The 18,377-nt window shown below is 43.3% G+C and overlaps 1 protein-coding gene across 1 annotated transcript in view; it reads left to right on the top strand.

Moving 5' to 3' along the window:
* Positions 1-18,377, top strand: part of LOC126328233 (glypican-6) — a 694,415-nt gene that overhangs the window by 640,926 nt on the left and 35,112 nt on the right. The gene's annotated exons all lie outside the window — the stretch shown is intronic.

Raw genomic sequence — 18,377 nt, 5'->3', positions numbered from 1 at the left:
CACATTTAAGTGCTTGGCAGAGGGTTCATCGAACCACCTTCACAATAATTTTCTATTATTCCAATCCCGTAGAGCGTGCGGAAGAAATGAACACCTACATCGTTCTGTACGATATATCCTCGCGTTCATGTGGACAAATATGTTAATCTGCCGGGTGTTGATATGTGGTGTGGCCTGTCATCGCACAGTTCGGTTGGCCCATTCTTCTTTGAAGGTAATGTAACTGGTGGGGTGTACCTTCGAACGCTGCAAACATCGATTTTACATGCCATCCGAGAGATGTTTGGAAATGAAAGATTCTATGTACAACAGGATGGCGCTCCGCCTCACTACCACAAAAGTAGCTGAGCCTCTTTGGATGAAAATCTCCCTGGACGATGGATAGTTCGAAGAGGAATTGTTGAGTACCCACCACGGTCTGCAGACCTTGCACCTTTTTTTTTTTTGGCTTTTACCTAAGGGAGACCTTGAAAAATAAAGTTTATCAACAGAAACCAGCTGTACTGACCGAGCTACGAGGAACCATCGAGGCGCCCCGTGCGGCTATCACACCGGCAACGCTCACAGCCGTAGTTGGGCCAAAAGTTCAGCGTCATCGACTTTATTTGCCTGCTAGTGGGGGTCACGTAGAACACACAAAATAACCTCTGTCATGCAAGAACTGTGGCTACGTCATTTTGTTGCTTTAATATTGACTATTAAAGAATGTATACATTTTTCTGAACGTGCGTGTGCGTGTGCGTGTGCTCTCCTGGCAGAAATTTAGAAAGAATAGCAGGTGTATATACACCCTGGGTTTTCCCAGCCTGCTAGATTTGTATGCCCTGAGCTCGTTACTTTTCCTTTCTCCCTTTTGTTATCCCATGGTGCGTGATTCATGCTACAAGCACGGAGATATGTCCAGGTGACCAAGAATGGTGGTGCAGTAAAAGTGCCACACAGAATACACCATAACGTTAGGGTCTGAATAACAACTGAACAGCTTCTGACTGCAACTGAAAGCGCATTCTAGTCTGATGAGAAATGGGACTACTCGTTGACAGTTCTTGAAGATACAGTCTGAGTACGTGCACAGTCATAGTGAGAAGGCACTGTGATAGGCAAAGTCTGTATCTGCCACACTGTCTGTGTCTTAGGACCAGTTACATGTGTTGCTCCCTGACAAATTGCACTTGGCGAGCGTTGATGTCGAACTCGCGAGCTGAAAGTGGAGCTCACACTCTCGCAGATTGACTTCAGAGTTACTGGAGGCGACTTACAAAGGCGCCCGACGGATGACTGCTCGGAAGTCGTGATTCTATTGCGTGGTCCGGGAAGGCGAGCTGGTGCCGGTAAACTGTGGTGCTGTGGCGCCCCCAGATACAGCACCTGCTGTTGAAGGCAAGATGAGCTGCGGTCGAGTTGCGGGCACCTTGACAGCGCGGCAACCCGCGACTCCCTGCTGTGTGGTTAGGGGCAGACCGTAAGGTGCCCGCCACGGACACTAGCAGATAGCTACACTAATGGTCATTAAAATTGATACACAACGAAGATGACGTGCTACAGACGCGACATTTAACCGACAGGAAGAAGATGCTGTGAAATGCAAACAATCATCTTTTCAGAGCATTCACGCAAGGTTGACGCCGGTGGCAACACCTACAACATGCTGACATGAGGAAAGTTTCCAACCGATTTTTCATACACAAACAGCAGTTGACGGGAATTGCCTGGTGAAACGTTGTTGTGATGCCTCGTGTAAGGAGGAGAAATGCGTACCATCGCGTTTCCGACTTTGATAAAGGTCGGATTGTACCTATCGCGATTGCGGTTCATCGTATCGCGACATTGCTTCTCGCGTTGGTCGAGCTCAATGACTATTAGCAGAATATGGAATCGGCGGGTTCAGGAGGGTAATACGGCACGCCGTGCTGGATCCCAAAGGCCTCATATCACTAGCAGTCGAGATGACAGGCATCTTATCCGCATGGCTGTAACGGATCGTGCAGCCACGTCTCGATCCCTGAGTCAAAAGATGGGGACGTTTGCAAGACAACAACCACCTGCACGAACAGTTGGACGACGTTTGCAGCAGCATGTACTATCAGCTCGGAGACCTAGGCTGCGATTACCCTTGACGCTGCATCACAGACAGGAGCGCCTGCGATAGTGTACTCAACATCTAACCTGGGTGCACGAACGGCAAAAGTCATTTTTTCGGATGAATCCAGGTTCTGTTTAGAGCATCACGATCGTCGCATCCGTGTTTGGCGACATTGCTGTGAACGCACATTGGAAGCATGTATTCGTCATCGCTATACTGGCGTATCACGCGGCGTGAATGTATGGGATGCCGTTGGTTACACGTCTCGGTTACCTCTTGTTCGCATTGACGACACTTTGAACAGTGGACGTTACATTTCATATGTATTACGACCCGTGGCTCTACCCTTCATTCGATTCCTGCGAAACCCTACATTTCAGCAGGATAATGCACGACGGGATGTTGCAGGTCCTGCACGGGTCTTTCTGGATACAGAAAATGTTCGACTGCTGCCCAGGCCAGCACATTCTCCAGATCTCTCAACAATTGAAAACGTCTGGTGAGTGGTGGCCGAGCAACTGGCTCGTCTCAATACACCAGTCACTACTCTTGATGAACTGTGGTATCGTGTTGAAGGTGCATGGGCAGCTGTACCTGTACACGCCATCCAAGCTCTGTTTGACACAATGCCCAGGGCGTATCAAGGCCGTTATAACGGCCAGAGGTGGTTGTTCTGGGTACTGATTTCTCAGGAGCTATACACCAAAACTGCGTGAAAATGAAATTTCATGTCAGTTCTAGTATAATATATTTGTCTAATGAATACCCGTTCATCATCTGCATTTCTGCTTGGTGTAGCAATTTTAATGGCCAGTAGAGTATAATTTAAGTGCAGCTACTCACAGAGATCCAGTGTGTGCTGTAATTATCGTATGGCAAGAAAACTTGGTAGAGATGGTAGTACGTTCATGCGGAACCGATTTCATCTGCGAAAAAATTAGTTCCAATTTTGGCCAGCAGGTGCAAATCCGGCGCTGTACTGCAGCTCGTCGACGTCACTGGTGCTCATACTGAACAAACCGTGTAAACGATAGTTTATAATAGAATCAACATTATTATAATACCTTTCTCGCTCGTTTGACTTCCCGTGCCAATATCGCGTTCCTAATCCGTTACATATGGAAACATTTCTGAATGTCTTTCTTGTATTCACATTGCCAGATTTGCACCTGATGGCTAAATTTGGAACTGCAATTTAATAATAACCACCTGGTATGTACCCTTTGCTCTGGTCACTCGCAACAATTCACTGTTCAAGGAGTCTACATTTAATTATGGTTAAAAATGAAGCTCCTTCACTGTCAAATTCCCAATGGAACCTCGCAAGGTTCGACAGAACTGCAGGTGACTTCCTCAGTATGAGCACTAGGATACTAATATTTCACTGAAAAAATACGGCAACCAGCCACTTTTTAATGGGTAAGTAAAATGAACAGCTGATAGTGTGTGACTTTAAACTCGCGAAATTGAAGTAAATGATTGGAGTCGTTGCTTTTTGCACAGGCCTGCTGCAGCATCCAAACTGCTGTCGAGATTGTACTACTGTAATAACTGAAGATCCATGTAATTTGCCAGCTGAAGATGGGTGCAAACCCGAAATGCATATTGGCGTAAATAAAAAAAACGTATTAAAAAGTGGCTGGTTGCCGTATTTTTTCAGTGAAATATCATTATCCACGGCCACGGAGCTCAACAGTCCAAATAAAATGGACAAATTGTTACTAGGATACTATATTACTCATTTTTGCACTCCCATGGAAATTAATTAGCGTCACATCCCTTGGTTTTTCTTTTGAGTAAGAACAACTGAAGTTTTGGAAAATTCAGCTTTCATTTTACAATTGCCTCCCTATACAGCCAAATGTGTCCACACTGCTTTTTGTACCACTGGCAGCCTTAACATAAGAGATATTCCGACTTGCCCCGAAACAAAACTGACCCGACTAGTGCGCATGAATCCCTATGTTCATATCATGGAACGACAGTACAACGTTATGATTGGGCTATATGATGTACACTGTCGTTTCTCCTCGGAGTTCACCTACCTGAACAGGCTACATCTAAGAAATGAAATCAGAGTTCTTTCAGAAAACATTGGCAGAAATGAACATACGCAGGTTGATATTTTAGCTTTAAGTTGTAACCTATGTTGATTAGAACAGTTTCAATTGAAGTTAATACTGTAACGTACTTAAACTCAGTTGTAAAATAGCATATACTGCGAAGGTTGTCCATAAAGTTAGTTCCGATCGGTCTCGAAATGGAAACCACTGGGAAAATCGGGTAAAGCTTTGCACAGATGTGTTGGACAGTGTCTCTAGTATGCCCGTCGATCGTGTCGCGTCGCTCTTTTCAGTTTTGAGTCAACAGTTAAAACGTAAAGATGCGCAGGGAATAGCGTATCCCGCCAAGCATGAGGGCCTGGTTAGAGATTTCGCCTGTGTAATGCAGCCCACATAACACAACTGTCGAGCAGTTCCTTCTTCGTGCCAATTCTCGGCCGCACACTGCAGGGGCAATGAAGACGCTCCTGCAGCGTTTCTGATGAGAAGTGTTTCATCACCCACAATACTGTCTGTAATTTGCTCCCCCTGAGTCTCATATCTGCTCAAAGAACCGCTGGCTATGAAGACAAAATTTTTCCACAGACAACGAGCTGCAGACCAGTGCAGATAACTGGCCGAAAGCACAGGCGGCTGCTTTCTATGACGAGGATATTGGAAACTTGATACAACACTACGACACAACTCGAAGTTGGAGCGGCGACTGTGTAGAGAAGTAGGTGGAAGGTGTACCTAACTGTTGCAAATAAAACGTTTCTCGTTTTCCCTGTGATTTCCATTTCGCGACTGATCGGAACTTCGTTTCTGGACAACCCTCGTATTACGTAGCTAAAGATATTTCTTTTCTTACTGTTAAAACCGTATTCAAACAATCTTTGTTTTCTGTGCGTGGTGCTGCTGAAGATGGGCTTCTGCCCTGTATTGGACCACTGACATAATTTATAACCTTGCTGAACTACTTCAAAATGGAACATTAAAAAAGAAATTCTACCAGTGGTATTATAGTTATGATTTTCAATAAATCTTCCTCGCCAAATAATCACAATAAGCTTAATTCCGGGAACGTCGCGAGTTCGCAGTAAGGCAACTACGGCCAATCATCCATTCTGAAAATGTGTTACCAGAAAGCCATCTCACATAATGTAACGGGGCTTACGACTCTGTTCTCTGTCTCATCCCCTTACGGGATACACTCACAGAACTGAGCCGGCCTTTGTGGCCGAGCGGTTCTAGGAGCTTCAACCTGTAACCGCGCGACCGCTACGGTCGCCGGTTCGAATCCTTCCTCGGACATGGATGTGTGTGGTGTCCTTAGGTTAGTTAGTTTTAAGTAGTTCTAAGTTCTAGGGCACTGATGGCCACAGATGTTAAGTCTCATATTGCTCCGAGCTATATGAACCACAGAACTGATGTGTTTGATATTGAACCAGTTTTTGACTATGCCATCCGAAAAGATTAATACGCTCAGTTTTCGTCGTGCATGACACATCGACTTCGGGATTATATTGTTCATATTCGTTCACTGTGCAAGAATTTTCATTCGCCTTATAGTATTATACGTATGTACGGTTTACCCATAATTTAACGTTCTAAAACTCATCACAGTTCAGGTTTTAGTAAAAGATGACCTTTTAAGTTTTCCCCTAGAAGTAACATAATCGCGCCTGTGAAACAAGCGAAGACAGGACCCTTTGAACAGCAGTTATCTTTACGTTCGAAATATGGCTGACGTGCTCACTCAAGAAATGTACCTCCCGCTGATTCATTTTGGCCTTATCTGCAGTCATTTTAGATAAGTCGAGTTCCTAAGCCGACCTCAAAGGAGTCTTTCTAGACGCAACATGAATTTCATCTCGCCTCTTTAATCTAATCTGTGTTGTAACAGTCAGAACAGGAAGAGGCTGCATTAATAGCGCGTATGGCGCCAACGCGCTTTTCGCATTTCATAGTACGACATTAACAGATTTGTTATTTAGCGTATAGCACTGCACATGAAATACAGTCAAGAGTACAGAAAAAATACACAAACAGATATAAATACATTAAAAACTGGTATTACATTGTGATGTCCAGTCACCTTATCTTGTCGATGCATGATGCTGTGGGCATGAAGTCGCTTGGGTCACCCAGGTAAGATCTCAGTTTACACGTAATTAAAAAGTGCCGGATGTTATGGTTCGATGCTACACAGTCACAGCTTGGGGTGGGCTGCTTGCCTACGCTGCACAATTTGCGGACGAGATGGTCAAAACACGTCTGTGGGTCATATTTAGACCTTTGATGATATAGACCACGCATGACGTTATTATATTAAAGAAGTCGGTCCCCTAACTATTGGCAGCATCCGTTTGCAGGCAACATGTGCAATATTGTTCAGTGTTTTTTAATTGTAGTACTTTCAGTAAATGTTTCAGTAAATGTTTCAGTAAATGTTTCTTTATTATACTATGGTGAAATCTTGGGCAGCATTTGGTTGTCCCGAAAGATATGTGAAAGGAAGATCGTTCCACAGGCGAAGTTAAGAATAATAATAGCAACAAAAAAATTGCGAGCACATTTTTGCAGGTTAGGACGTATGTTAGTCCAAAGATCTGAAACTCGATGAATGACAAAGATTTTGAGACGATACATGATTAATACCTAACTCTCTACAAGAATTTTTTTTCTATAATCAACGTTTCCTAACATAGTATGCTTATCTTCATATAGTTTCATTAAGCAAAAGTCATAAAACATAAACGTTTATTTTGTGTAATTTCTTACAAAAGCCTAGTAAAGCACCTCTCACGTATTGTTGAGGAATAATCAAGAAACTAAATGCCTCCTGTCAAACTGATATTTGTATTCTTCTGTGGAACGATGAACTAAAGACTAGTAGTGGAAAAAATACGATAATTCTCTGAAGAACTGTAAGTCTGTCGTTCGTGATAAGAAAAAATTGTCAAATTGTCAAATTGTTTGTTACCCCCTCTCACCTGGCTAAATGTAAAATTGCGGTAACTATCACATTAGTATTGGGAATTTCGGAAAAGTAGGTTAACTGTACTACTACATGTGAAATACTAATACGAAAAGTCTTTCAGTTATTAAAATCAATGCTTCATTTCAACTGTAAAAAGATCTGTAAATGTCTGCTCCACTTCCCGTAATGGCAGAAAATTCGCTTTTTTCCCCTCCGTCGCGTGGTTTAGATGTTGTTTTCAAACCTCAACAGGGCATGTTCAGCTATTGTCAAACGTCGTAAGTAAAGAAACAATGTTTGCGATACGAAAATAAATGTAAACATATAAAAATGAGGTGAATGTAAAGTGACTACTTCCAGTAACACGCGTCTTGAGCTGTAATTTGTTGCCTTGACGTGTCGGGAAAGGAGCATCATTCATATCGTTGTGTTTACCCCTCAACGTTAACGTCACGGACGATATACTGTGACGGAGAAAAAGTCGCATCATCAAGAAGGACTTGTGCAACATAAACTAAAGTTAGTAGGTATGTTTCTGCATCTGATAGATGCTGTTTGTTCCAGTTTCGCGCTAAATCAGATTTGATTTAAATACACGCTGTATCGGTCGTGAGCGTTATAGCCACATTTGAGATTCGACAGCTGGGTTGATTTCACTAGAGAATGCCTTTAAAGCGACAAAGACATTACAAACACCTCACTGAGTTTGACCGGGGCTATGAGAAGACGAATATTCCTTCTACGATACTACAGAAAAAACCACTGTGCATGATTGTAGCCAGCGGTGATGACGAAAATGTACGATCGGAAGAAGACTTGGCTCCGGAAGGCCACGTGACACTACTAAGAAGGAAGACCATAGTGTTCAGCGTGTGGCTCTGGTGCACCGTAACTGCATCTTGCAGCAGCAATTTGAGCAGCAGTTGGCACCCTGTGACACGAAGAACTGTTACAAAACAGTTACTTAAAGGACAGCTCCGAGCCATACGTCCTGTAGCGTGTATTCCACAGACCACCGCTAATTGCGACTTCAGTGGTGTCAAATAAGAGCTAATTGGAGGGTAGAGGCCTGCTGTGTTTTCTGATGAACGCAAGTTCTTCCTCGGTGCCAGTGATGTCTGTGTGTAGGTTGGAAGAAGACCTGTTGAGCGCATGCAAACAACCTGTACTACTTGCTGGACGCACTGGACCTGTACGTATATCTATGGTCTGGGCTGACAGCAGGAACACTCTCGTGGTTATCCCATGCACTCTGAGCGCAAAATTGCACATCAATCTGGTGTTCCGACCTCTTTTGTGCTGTCATTGGTGAACAACATTCCCCTCTGGTGTTTCCCAATAGGATAACGCTCGTCCTTATGCCACCTTTCTAGGCCACCGTGTTCTACAGAGGGATGATTCACTGGAAGAAATCTATGGGCACAAGCCACTGAATGCTGGCCTCTGTTTTGCCTGGATCAGAAGTGATACTTTTCCTACACGTCGGTCGGGAGGCCTGTGGATGGCTTAACGTAGCGCTGAAACTGGATGTTCAAATAAAATAACAACTGGAAATTTAGACGGCTGAAGGCGTTTTGATGCGACATTTTATACTGAACAGCCGGCGTGCCGCAACAATCTGTATAAAGAGAGACTTATAGAGACTGCTCTGCATGACGTTTTGGCCTGCTCCATTACCAGATCTGTCTTCAATCGAGCACATGGAGAACATCGTCGGACGACAACTCGAGCGTCATCCGCAAGCAGCATTAAGCATCTCTGTAATGACAGACTGTGTGCCTCAGGCATGGAATTACATACCATCAACTGACATCCGGCACCTGTAAGCATGATCTATACACGTTTGCGTGCTTGCATTCAACATTCTGGTGGTCATACCGGTTGTTAACATACCAGCCTCTCACATTTTCAGTGCCTTATCTGGCGCTTACATTAACCTGTGATATTGCAATGTTAATCACTGAAAATATCACGAAGACAAATGTATTAGCGAAATTTCATTACTCTACTTTTTTTTTTTTTGTTCGTCCCCGGTAGCAGAGCGGTCAGCGCGACACACTGTCAATCCTAAGGGCCCGGGTTCGATTCCCGGCCGGGTCGGAGATTTTCTCCGCTCAGGGACTAATCATCATCATTTCATCCCCATCGACGCGCAAGTCGCCGAAGTGGCGTCAAATCGACAGACTTGCACCCGACGAACGGTCTACCTCACGGGAGGCCATAGTCACACGACATTTATTTTTATTTTTTTGTGTAGCGATTTATTTTCCTTGACTACATGTCCTAAGAGCGTCGCTGTCACGCCACGTGATGAGATGGCCTACCAGCTTAAGCTAAGTAGACCGACGTGAATCAGCCACCCGGGGCACCACAGGTGGCCCATGCATGGTCTGAAGGGTCGTAATTCGCCTCACCTTGGTTTAGCCTAACCTATTGTTTTTTTTAAATACCCTAGAAAAAATAGTGGTGGCAGCAAAATACTGCGACGTAACTTGAATTTTTGTCACGAAGAGGAATTCTGTGAATGGGATCGGCCGTTGCTGGCAGGATGAAGCATAACTGATGGCGTGGTTAGCAGTGTTGGGGATAATCACACTGAAGTCTTTCTCTCTATCGCAGTTTACAAGTAAGATAATTTCGATCCCCATGGTTACAAACGATCAAATTTTTCGTTTCACGTGGTCGTCAGTGAAAAGTTCATTCCAAGGCGCACCATCCTTGCACACTGTTTCTCTCGCAGAAAATCCACGAATCTTTCTACGGATAATTTGCTACCAGCGAAACGATTCAAAAATTGTTTTTATATCTCCACAACAGCAGTACACGCTTTTTATGAGTGCGTTTCCTCACTTGAGATTCCGTTTGCATTTAAGGAATACCAAAACGCCATTAATTTGCAGGACTTTCCATCGCTCATACCACATAATCAGGATTGTGAGCAACGTTGTGGTCAACTAAGTTGCTACGTGGAGATGCTATTAATATTCTCGACACGGACATTACGCCTCGATCGGTGAATCTCTTACGCACGGATCCGTTTAAAAGAGCTGCGAAGGTGGTACGTTTGACTACGAAAATTAATTACAGACCATTGGAAGAATGCGGCAGACATGGCATGCCTGCATGTCTTCGCACCTGTAATCATCTACCATTCATTTCCTTAACGTCCGACTCCGTGACATGCACGTCGCTCACGACGATCTACTGAATGAATTACACAGGAAAAGAAATTTATCCAGGGAGAAGTTGATTGATAACGGAACGGAACATTAAATAGAGCAATTCCCTGTTCTGACTAATTTCGTTTAGCGATCATTAACTTCGGAGAAAGTTACTGTGTAATCTAGATTGTCAGTCGCTCAACCAGATGGCAATACATGACGGGCAGTTTTAAGCTACGAACATTTTTTTCTTTGTTTTTGCGCCGGATGATGCAATGGGCGGAGCTAAAGGTCATCGAGTAATTTAAATTCCAATCGTTCCTGCACAGCGGTGTGAGCGCCTGTTCTTCCACGCTGACGCGCTCCAGCTCTCGGTGGCGCCGCTGTACGTTATTAATGACGGCCTGCCGTCCTGCTCAACACGTGTTTTTATCACCGGCGAGCGCTGGACGTGTCTCCCCTCGCCGGCGAGTTTTCTTCTTCCTCCTCTGAATATTATTAAAAATATAAAACTCGCCGTCTTAAACAAACTGCTCAGGAGAAAATAAAATAAACCCGGGTATTTATTAAACAGTGACGGCGCGTCTGGCCCGGGGCTCGGCTGCTCCCACACAAACACAGTGGCAGCGCGAGATAAACACGGGACGCGTGTCAAATATTTATGCTGTCTGGAGCTGAGACGGATGGCTGCGCGGAAGGAAGGAAGGAAGGAAGGAAAGCGACTAGGAGGGCGCTAACGCTCGATTTTCTTGTCAGCCGCAGGGCCGGGCGCAGAAGCCGAAGGCACGCCGGTGAACTAACAGGAAATTCCTTCTCCGATGGCGAGAGACTGCCTCTGTAACGCCTGTGCTCAGCGCAATGTGATGCGAATGTGTCAGTGATTTGGCAGTAGACGAGGCTTCTATAAAAAAATTTCTCTCAATTGCGTAGGGAAAGAGATATAAACGGATTGAGTGTCAAATAGGAGGAACAAAGTTAGAATAGGTAGACGGTTTCAAGCACTTAGGATCCATATTCTCACAGAATGACAACATAGTGAAAGAACTCGAAGCGAGGTGTAGCAAAGCTAATGTAGTTAGCGCTCAGCTACGATCTACTCTCTTCTGCAAGAAGGAAGTCAGTACCAAGACTAAGTTATGTGTGCACCGTTCTATCTTTCGACCAACTTTGTTGTATGGGAGCAAAAGCTGGGTGGATTGAGGTTACCTTATCAAAAAGGTTGAGGTTACGGATATGAAAGTAGCTAGGATGATTGCAGGTACTAGTAGATGGGAACAATGGCAGGAGGGTGTCCACAATGAGGAAATCAAAGAAAAACTGGGAATGAACTCTATAGATGTAGCAGTCAGGGCGAACAGGCTTAGATGGTGGGGTCATGTTACACGCATGGCAGAAGCAAGGTTACCCAAGAGACTCATGGGTTCAGCAGTAGAGGGTAGGAGGAGTCGGGGTAGACCAAGGAGAAGGTACCTGGATTCGGTTAAGAATGATTTTGAAGTAATAGGCTTAACGTCAGAAGAGGCACCAATGTTAGTACTGAACAGGGGATCGTGGAGGAATTTTATAAGGGGGACTATGCTGCAGACTGAACGCTGAAAGGCATGATCAGTCTTAAATGATGATGACGACGACGATCGCGTCTGTGATGTTTTTGTTCGTATGTTTTAGTTGTAAAAGTTTTTCTTGCCTTTAGTTTACAGTATGCCTATTTTTTAGTTGTTTTGAGTGGTGACGTAGGTCGCATCAAATACGCGCTGTATTCACATGAAGTTACTACGGCGTTTAAATTTCATGACGAGCTTAGCATAGATGCACACTTCAGTATGTGAATGTGTAGATTCAATTTGTAGTTAATACACGACTCTGAAACATATTCTGAAACGGAGCACTTTCCATTTGTCTTGTGATAGTCAATCTTTATAAACAACCTACATGGTGAAGACAGGCGTTCCTGGTGATGATGAAGATTTGCAAAAGTCTGTTAATAGTTTTTCAACAGTCATAATAAAGTAAGTGATTTGTGTTTCAGAGTCTGAGGAACCGTAATAGTAGTTAAAAGTGAATCTATTTCTGAAAGTAGTGATGAAAATGTCGATAATGATGAATGTGCACCGGCCGTTTTAAAATGTGTTCATACGAAGACACAGACTAAGCAAAGTGAAAAGGACTGGGAAAAAAATTTATAGTAACCTTGTTATCTTTCCCTTCAATGTCTACAGGGGCGTATGTGAAAATTTGTTACATATAAATAAGTCATTGTTGGAGCTCCATCTCTTTTTTTTTTAAGAATGTAATGGGAACGTTGTTCGGACTGATTTGTGGCGAGGCCAATGCTAACACGAAAAAACTGTTGAACTGAAAGATAAAAGGTGGTGAAACTACGCCGAATGAGATTGGGGCATATTTTTCATTACTTGCTCTCATGTTATAAGTGCGGAAGTCTAAACTCCAGATATACTGAAGCAAAAACAGATGTGTCGGAGACAACTGTTTTTCTTGACACAATGCGTAGCTGGTACGTGTTAAAGCTAACTTCGCAGCAACCAGTAGGACATTGAAATACGATCTCACTGGGCTAACCTACGATTGGATATTAAAAATAAACAAATGCGTGTAGCTTCATGGCACTTGCTTATTTAGGAAAGGAGACTTTGAAGGTCACGTTTGCGTCAGTCAACACACTTTTGCGTTCGTCAGTGCGTACGCAGCAAGCGACTGAAATGGACGTCTTATTGCGCTCCCTGCCAGTCACGATATATGTGCTGCCATTCGCTTCCTGCAAGCAAGAAGAGTCAGTGCCATTGAGATTCGTCGTCAATTGCGTCGTATGTATGCGGATAGGGTTATGAGCGATGGCGTTGTGAGGGAGTGGTGCAGAAAATTCAAGGCTGATCGCACAGACGTGTGTGATGAAAGTGGTCGAGGAAGACATTCAGATGTGACTGACGAACTTCTGCATCATGTTGACGTGCGAGCCATCGGTTCGCAATTTCCGAACCTCGCTGAAGATATGCCACGGCTTTCGAGGAGAGCCGTTTTAAAACGTCAATGTAGGTAACCCTAAGTATTATACATCGCTGGTACCAAAATGTTTACCAGGGTTTCACAAAACTGCAATAGTGATTTCAGCATTGACATTCCTCGAGCATCATCAAGAAGACGGGGAGCGACTTCTGGACAGAAACGAGACGTGAATGCATTACGTGAATTCTGAAATTAAGTCCAAACAATGAACGCGCTCTCATTCTCCCAATCATCCAAAAAATTCGAGTAGATGACGTCAAATTCCAGAACGATTGCTCCAGTTTGTTTGGAATCACAAAGGTATTTTGACAAGAGATTTCATGGTTGTAAAGCGTGAGAATACTGTGACATCACAGGTTTATTGTGAGACTCCGAAGATCAGAAAAGAGCGCGGGATGATTTCTAATGAACCATTCTCCTTGACGAGAATGTGCGAGCTCATACTGCGAATGGAAAGAAGGAAACAAACGTTCTGGCTGGGAGATTTTTCAGCATCCTTTCTATAGTCCAGCTAGGCACCAGTAGACTTTCTTCTCTTCCCCGAAGATGAAGACGTGGCTGGCTCGTCAGCATTCCACAGCTGACGATGAGCTCGAGGATGCTGCCGACAACTGGTTGAAACACCAGGCGACACCATTCTTTGATGATGGAAAAAGCTTGTGCACGGTACGACAAGTGTGTGTGTGGCTGACGGCAGTGTAGGAAAGTGATATCAATCTGTAACTGCAGATTGTATGTCATTTTTTTGTCTATGCTTTCTTTTTTAAGAAACCAGTTGGACGTGAATTCATGACTTGCCGTTGTGGGTCTAGTTGAGATGACGATCCGTTTGATGGAGACACTGGCTAGGATCGAGCTGTATATATGATCTGTGCGGGTCTAATGGAGATGAACGTTTCGATGGCGCTTCTCTGTTAGATAAGGTAATAAAAGAATGGGAAACATCACAACAGGGGATAACCTTAGTAAACCTACAGATTAAATGCGTGTCTTTTGCAGACGATTTGGCGATTGTCACGAAAGGTATAAAAGAAACAAAAGACGCTATTGAAAAACTACACGAAATCGCTTCCAAAACTGGACTACAGGTCTCTTACGAAAAGACACAGTTTATGAGTACAAAGAAACTCTCATCTCTGAACACAAAGTATGGCACAATTTACAAAACGGCAGACTTCAAATACCTTGGTGAAGCACTACAAATGAGCGGACATAACAGAGACTCAAACGAAGAAAGAAAAACTTAACTGGACAAGGTATACCAAGTAGTGTGGAATCATTACAACAAGAAGTGTATCTCACAAAAAGCCACATTACGCCACTACGACACGGTGGTGCTCCCCGAGGCACTATATGCAGGAGAAACCACACTAATCCTAGGTCATACACGTATCAGACAACTAGAAAAAGTAGAACGGAGAATACTTAGGAAAATATTTGGTGCAACTAACAACAATGGAATATGGATCAAGAAACCTACAGAGGAACTATACAAACATACGGAGACAATCACAGAAAAGATTAGAAAACGCAGACTACAATTCTATGGACACCTACAGAGAATGCCATCACACAGACTGACCAAACAGATCTTTGACTGGGTAACCACTAGAAACAACAAATGGGTGGCAGAGGTAAAAAAACGACCTGAACCAACTCAACAGCAGACACAATAAACGACAGAGTAAAATTCAGAAACATCATTAAAAAAGTAAACTACGTGAGATACAATGTGACAAACGAACAGGCGTAAAATGGACCGAAGAACGCAAGCAAGATCACAGCCGAAAGATGAAATAAATATGCGCAACCAAAAAGGCAATCAAGATGAAGCAGAAGACACACAGCCGACAAGAAGTATGGGCAGAGGCCCGGAAACAGAAACACAGCGAGCGAATGAGGGAAGTTTGGGCAGCAAGGAAGGCAGCAAAAGGAACTGGCCATGTAGTTTAGTCCAAATGCGCTCTTTAAGGGCAAAACACCAATAATATATATTGCGCATTCCTTACTTCCATTTAAATTCATGATGAAAATGCCCATTTTTGCACTGTGATAAGATATATCATCATCTACGCCCAAAAACCCCTATTCCCGTGGAGGTCTTGTCAGTTTGTCTGCTTCAGTTTCGCTCACGTTTCATAAACTGGTATAAATCTGATGAAAGCAGCAGTTGTCTTAAAATCTTTCATTTACTGCAGTGACATCGCGATACGAATTTGAAGTGCTGACTGTACAGCCTTGTAGATAGTGCATGCATGTCTTCATTTTTCATTCATGGCTGCACTTTTATATTAATTAAATTGTTGATCGGCTTCTCCGCGCAAGGTGGCGCGAATCCGATCACTAATTTATTTTGCATGCAAAAACAGACTCAAACTTCCAGTGTAGTGACTTCTACTACTACTTTCAATTAAAAGAAAGTTGATGTACGAGGGTAATCCCAAAATTAAGGTCTCTTATTTTTTTATAAGTACATAGACCTCTTTATTTCGACAATGGTTGACGCCTTGAACATTTATTTTTCGACATAATTACCATTTCTGTCGATGCAGTTTTGTAGACGCTGTGGCAGTATTTGTATGCCCATATCATGTCAGCTCGCCGCCAGCTCCGCGGCTTTGGCGAAGAAGGATGCCGCCACTGGTGTTATTGTTGCTTGGTCTCAGGTGTGAAGTGGTATGCCCAGGTTTCGTCACCCGTGACAACTGAGTCCACAAAGTTGTCCTGTTCGGCTGCAAGGCGGTGAAGAAATGCGCGGGAAGCATCAACTCGTTGCCGCATGTGGTCCTCAGTTAGTATGCTTGGCACCCATTTTGCGCACACCTTCCGGTAGTTCAATGTTCCCGTTAAAATTCTGTGAGCGGTGCTCCGGGAAACCTCTGGACCCAACGTGCAGAGATCATCCAGGGTGATCCGTCGATCTTCACGCATACTTTGCTCAACCTTGAACACTGACTCCTCAGAAATTGATGGTCGCCCGTTCTTTGTTAATCGTGAATTTCGGTCCAACCAGCTGCAAACTCTCTGCATCACTTTACGAACATTTATAACATCCATGCACAACTCACCATACACTTCCGTCAATTGGCGATGGATTGCAATCGGCGCAGTACCCTTTGTGTCCTGTGACATCCCCGAATCCATTAAGGTAAATACCACGGCGATACATCTGAAATGGACGCACCACAAATTCCCTTCCACAATCTGAACTTGATTTGTCTGTAAAATTAAGCCACTGACAGGACGCTAAACCCTAATCTTTCTTCCTTCTTATTGACTTGAAGTAATTTCCTCACAAAGAATAACTGGGTCAATAACGTTCTTACAAAAGAAAGGTTGAGGGAGAACTTACGGAATGAAATGCATTGGATATAAAGCCTAAATTTAAAGTGTTTTTCTCAGAAATATTAAATATTATTCTGCAAAAAGTTGTACGGTACTGGCACATGCAAAAACAACATGCACATATACTAAATTGCTCCTAGATTATGAGGTGACTGATATTCAGAAATACCAGGGAGACATTAAAACCAAATTTGGAATGTGAAAAAAGGAAGATGGAATTGTCACAGAATAAAGCAACTTAGGGATTAAACACAATGGGCAGCATTCTGCAGCAAAATAGAACATACTTCAGAAGACAACTCAGGGGTGAAGTGACTTTTCAGAAACAGTATCGCAATAACTGAGTCACTGTGACTTTATTCCAACTTATTCATGGGAAATTAGCCTCATATGCATCCTGAGTGACGCGAAATGCGGTGTTCTACTCTATTGGGTGTTAAACAGCTAAGAAGTGTTTGTCATCTACACTGACTTCACACTTCCACGGTTTCCATGTGCTTAACAGAAAAGGAAACTATGCAAATAAATCGAATTATACCTGCAGGTGGAATCACAGGACTTTTTGCAAGTGCCACATAGGCTACTGCAATAAAACGTAACATCAATGTAAGCAGTTGTCCAAATACTGCCTAGTTATAGTCTATAGTAATACAGAGCTGCTAATGCCGGCCGTGGTGGCCGAGCGGTTCTAGGCGCTTCAGTCCGGAACGCGCTGCTGCTACGGTCGCAGGTTCGAATCCTGCCTCGGCGATGGATGGGTGAGATGTCCTTAGGTTAGTTAGGTTTACGTAGTTCTAAGTTCTAGGGGACTGATGACCTCAGATTTTAAGTCCCGTAGGCCTCAGAGCCATTTGAACCATTTGAGCTGCTAAACTGAAAATAAAATACTTCAATTGAACATATCGAATGTTGCAAAATAACATCATGAAGTCCTAATGCCTCACGTTAATGGCGTTAAAGTATTTATCTTTCACATCTTCTTTATTTGTCTTCATTCTAGAATATATTTTCAGTGTTTCAGGCGATAAGGCTGATATTACCACCTGGAGAAAAATACATAGTGGGTGACATAAGAGTTATGTCACTAAAGGATAATTTTGTGACTTGTGTTTTGAGATAAATGATAATCCTTAAAAAATGGGAGTTTGACAAAAAATTGTATTAAGAACTATTGAAAGTTCAGCTGTGCATAATAAATATAAACATAAAAATTGTGAAACTGGAAATTTGTGGTACGTTCCTATGGGACCAAACTGCTGAGATCATCGCTACCTAGGCTTCCGCCGCGCGAACTGTGGCAAGGCGCCCTTCACACCGTGCGGCTACCCCGCTCGGCAATTGTAAAAGAAGGCCCCCGTATCAAAGTGTACAAACAGTTGCAAGATATAAATCAGTTACCCCATTAATTTGCGTAATTCTTTTTTGAACCAAATGCATTGTGTAAATGTATTGCTAAAATGTGAAAGTATGTAATGATCTCCACGGCACTGTCTAAAATGTAACGTTTATTTCAAATTTTGCATTGGCTTAAGTAACTCTTCAAGTAGTCAGTGAACTAGAAAATACTGTTGCTAAGTGTCCTGAAAATTTGTGACAAGCTGAGATTGTGTGTTGAACTGAATTACAGCCCTTATCCCGTATACTTAGGTGCCCCAGGAGGAATGATCAATATTCAACGATATGACAGGAATGATCGAGCAGTTGAAGAAAAATGTCTAGCAAACATACCTTAAGTGCTA

This window comes from Schistocerca gregaria, chromosome 2, assembly GCF_023897955.1.
Source record: "Schistocerca gregaria isolate iqSchGreg1 chromosome 2, iqSchGreg1.2, whole genome shotgun sequence".
Classification (NCBI taxonomy): Eukaryota; Metazoa; Arthropoda; class Insecta; order Orthoptera; family Acrididae; genus Schistocerca; species Schistocerca gregaria.
Note: the sequence above shows the minus strand (reverse complement) of the source record. Positions and strands in the feature narration are given on the sequence as shown.